This window comes from Buceros rhinoceros, unplaced genomic scaffold (assembly GCF_000710305.1).
Source record: "Buceros rhinoceros silvestris isolate BGI_N320 unplaced genomic scaffold, ASM71030v1 scaffold6615, whole genome shotgun sequence".
Taxonomy (NCBI): domain Eukaryota; kingdom Metazoa; phylum Chordata; class Aves; order Bucerotiformes; family Bucerotidae; genus Buceros; species Buceros rhinoceros.
The window spans coordinates 40,595-44,894 of NW_010414467.1; the positions used below are offsets into that span (position 1 = coordinate 40,595).

A 4,300-nucleotide genomic window follows, 5' to 3' on the forward strand; every position below is an offset into this window, starting at 1 on the left:
GGAATGGATGTTAACACCAGTTGTGATAACACCTTTTCCCTTCACCCAGGAAACTTCCCAGTCCTGTGGTGGTTTGTCAGAGTTGAGTGGTGATCAGGTTTGGCCGGGTCAGTAAGTGCAGAAGTGTGTTAAGTAAAGCAGATCTACCTCTCCCACGGGAGTTACTTGTCCAGGTCATGGCAGGGCCGTATCCTGCAGCGTGCTGACTGGCTCGACATGTCAGGTGAGGGCTTGGCTTTGGCAAACTTGCCGTGGGAAGGCACAGGTCAGCACAGCGAAGAGCAGACTGATGGCAGGTCTCATAACCAGCCCCGACTATAGAGGTTGAGATACGCTGGAAAGATGCCCTCTCCCTTTGCTTCATGAGAGGTGTTAATCAGGTATGTGGGACATAGAAGCTCCAGATTTTGACTGTGTTTTAATACGCTCTTGACCATAGGATAGTTACCACTCTGCTGTGGGCCAGTGTCAGCATCAAAGTTGGAAATGGGCAGAAGATAAACCAGTAAGGCCAGCCTTGAACTAAGTGAGGTTTCTGCTTCAGTCTGTGTCCCAAGTAACTTGTTCTTCCAAGGGCCCTCGTAGTGTGCAAGTTCTTGATCACAAACAAAAAAAGAATCCAAAGACAGGAGGAAGGTGCAGCTGCTGAGAGATGCTCTTTGTAAAGTGACGCACAGGCAGTTTGAATGTTGTTTGTTTGCTTATGTTGTGTTGGAGTTTAACCTTCCAGATACTTCCACTGTTGGCTCTGGCTTATATTGCTGTCTTGCTGCTGCGGTACATGAAACGTTTGCCAGCGGGTGGGCAGCATCAGAACTAAGGTTTTTCCGGGTAGAACAAAACCCCGCGGCTCAAACTCCTGTACTAGTTGCTCCTTTCCATGAGCTGTTCGAAGTTTCTTGCTGATCCAGGATGTTGTGCTGTTTTCAGTGGGAACGGTGTTCTGCTGAGCATTTTCATTTGCATGACAGACCTCCTAAAGAAGCACTGAAGATTCGTATTCTGCATTTAGAAGAAATAGTCTATTTTTTGAAGCTCTTAATGAAAACTGAGACATTACATAAATTCCCTCCAGTCTTTTCTCGTTTCTACTAATGGTCTTGTTTTGACACAGAGCGATGAGAAGACAGTACTCAAAAGTAAACCCAAGTATTTGCTATTTACTTGTAGAAGTGCACAAATGGAGCAGTGTAGGAATATTTTAGTGGCGCTTTGGAGTATATGTTTAGCAAAACCTTCTTTCCTGAAACTTACTCAATTTCAATGTTCTCTGAGCTTTCAAAAGCATTTTTTTCCTTGCTTTTCTCATCTGTTAAGGAACAAATCCCATGGCTGTGTGGTGATATACTTAGGATGGCAGAAGCTGGTGTTGCTCAGGACCTGATGAAATTGAGACAGTATTTCATGCTCTTGGTGAGCTTTTATTGAACTCCTCACAGTTCGTTGATGCGGGTATCAAATAGGTCATTGGTGATGCCAGTGTTACTGCGGGTCTGGGACACTTCCTTGGGCAGTATCCGATGGGAATAGCTAAAAACTGATGTGGCCTTTGAAAGGCTTTTACAGCGCCTGCCATTCCGTCACCGCTCACTTTCTCTCCTAAGTACAGCTGCAGCTTTTCCTTGGAGCTTTTAATGACATTCCAAAAATGATACCTGGTGGATGTATTTTCTATTTGACTTTGAGTGGAGAAAATAATAAAAAAAAAAAAAAGGAACAAAAAGGACAATCAGACATTAATTGTGCACTGTTGCGATTCAAGATCCCTGCCTACCTCAAAGTGTACCTTGGTGTTGCGAGAAACAAGCTCTCTCCATCCCTAAGGTAGGCAGGGTGCTGGAAACGTCACTGCGGCCTATTGGTACCCGCCCTGACCTGAGCTGGGGATAAATGACTGTAGGGTGTAGCCAGGATCTTCTTGTCCCTGGACGAGCGATCCTCGTTATTACAAAATGCACCGTAAGGTATGGGAAGGGATCTGGCTTACCAAATACTGACATTTGCACATTTCCCTAGAAGGTCAAGTACATTTGCTCTGCATTTTTAATATTGGTGGCACTGTGCCACGCCACCAGAGCATCCACGTCTGGGAACACAAAAATGTTCTCACCCTAATTAAAATGAACACAAACCAAAGTTGAATCTATTTTAAAACCCCAAAGCAATCACTCTTGTGTCCTTACTGCACAAGGAGATGTGCGCGAAGAGGCCGTGGGGCTCCTGGCTGTGCAGCTCTTGCCAGCCCCTCACACGTGAGCGTCCCAGCCGGGTTTGGGCTCTCGCTGTGCGGTAGCACAGGTACGAGTACCACTGAGCACCTTCCTCGCTGGTCTGTGCCCCTCCGTGTCCTGTCACTCCCACCTAGTGACTGTATTTCCCCTCTTCAGCCTTCTGAACATCTTGCATCCTCCACAAGTGCACCGTAACACAGTGGAGCCTCATTAACCAGCCCGTTTTTGGCCGTTACTCCCGTTCTGGTGAAATGTCGCGCTCTCCAGCGGAGCGGCTCCTGTGCAGGTACGTGTTTTCTCAGAGGTGTTATGCGTTGGCTTTTATGCAAATTCTATACTGGCATTGGAGGCACAGGCTGCTCTGAGAGTCCTCTGGAGTCACCAGTGCTGGTCCTGGGCGCAGATTCTGTCTCTTTGGCCAACCTAAAATACTCCTTACCATGAGTTAGTTACCGGTTTATTTTGGCTTCACATTACTAAAAGGTGTACTTAATTTCCCCAGTTTTTCAGTTTCCTCTTTTTAATTTTTATTTGCATGGAAAATAATTGATTAATTCCTCATTTAATTCAATATTATTTTTTTCTAATGTTTGCATCCTATCTTAAATTCAGCAAAACAGAAAATATGAGATGTTTCATTATAGAGCAAAATCTGATATAATAAAAGGACAGTAGAAAGTGGTGTCTGTGAGGTCATCTATAAAGTGGAAGATCTATGATTCTAAATACTTATAAATAGAAGCAGGATTGTAAAAGTATTTGTGGAAGTAAAAATAAAAATCAGTTGTCCTCAAGCACTTTAAGCTCAAGTAAATAGAATTATTTTGTCAGCGGGATATTTGGTATGAGACGAAGGCTGCTACGGAGAGTTTACTTTGCCATCGCAAGCTACAGGGACATTTGGGAGTGCTTTCAGATAATGTTTGCTGGTTTAACTGGGCGGTCAGGTTTAGGGTTTTATTTACTGGAGGAGGGAGAGCACTGACCCGAGACAGGGACCGGGGCTGTGCCAAAGCAAACACGGACAGTGCAAATGCAGCTTCAGAACATGCCGTACAAGCCCATCAGGGTAACGGGTACTTGGCTGCGGGTGTTTGGGCTGGCGTCGCTGCCTGGCCAGCCCGCAAGTGCCCGCTGCGCTCTGGCCCCTTCCCTGGGACACGTGGCACTAAGAGACGGTTACCTCCCCAACTGCTGATCGTGGTATAGCTACTGGAGTTCTGCCGCCCATCCCTTTATCACACTTTCTGGGGCATAACCTGTGGAGATGCTGTCACATGGTGCTGTGCCCTGGAGGGTGGCTGAGCAGGGTCAGAGTCCTCTCGGAACCTGTCGTCCAGAGCTCACCCGGATCCCTGTGAGGAAAACGCCCATCAGCACTGAGAGGCTGGAGGGTAACGGTGCAGAGCAAACTGGATCAGCCCCGAATATTCTTTCTCTGTATTAATTATATAATTGCATTTGAAATAATTTACCGGGTCTCAAGAACTACATCATGTCAGTTTGCTGTCAGCCTATAGACGGGGTGGTTGAAGCTCCACCTCAGCAGTTCGTTAGTCATCAGGTGCTGCAGTTCCTCCTAAACCGTGCCAGTGTGATCTGCCAAGATCATCAGAGGATCACAGACTGGTTGGGTTGAAGGGACCTTCAGAGCTCACCCAGCCCAACCCCCTGCAGGGAGCAGGGACATCTGCCCCCAGAGCAGGTGCTCAGAGCCCCAAGGGCCAACCTGACCTAAGAAATGGCCCTGGTCAGTGTGTGCATTTCTGCTCTTTACAGCCAAAAAAGGTTCTCTGGGCAGGTGCAGCGATTCATTTTAGGCAAAGAAACTGTGTTTAATGTCTCTTTAGCTTTACTTAACTGTGGTTAGCTTTGGAGCAAAACCTTTTCGTTGTTTTGTCAGGGCAGTCTTGCCTTCAGGAAGTGCTTTGCAGACCATGGGGAGTTATTTTGTTCACCAACTCATCCATCAGCTGTGGCCACTGGGAGCAGTACTTCAGCGGTGAGGGGCCAGCAGGGTGGTCTTGTTTGTGGAAGCTCCATGACAAGGCCATGGCCATTTGGGGCTC

The 4,300-nt window shown here is 47.0% G+C and overlaps 1 protein-coding gene across 1 annotated transcript in view; it reads left to right on the forward strand.

Moving 5' to 3' along the window:
• Positions 1 to 4,300, forward strand: part of RAD18 (RAD18 E3 ubiquitin protein ligase) — a 46,678-nt gene that overhangs the window by 40,502 nt on the left and 1,876 nt on the right. The gene's annotated exons all lie outside the window — the stretch shown is intronic.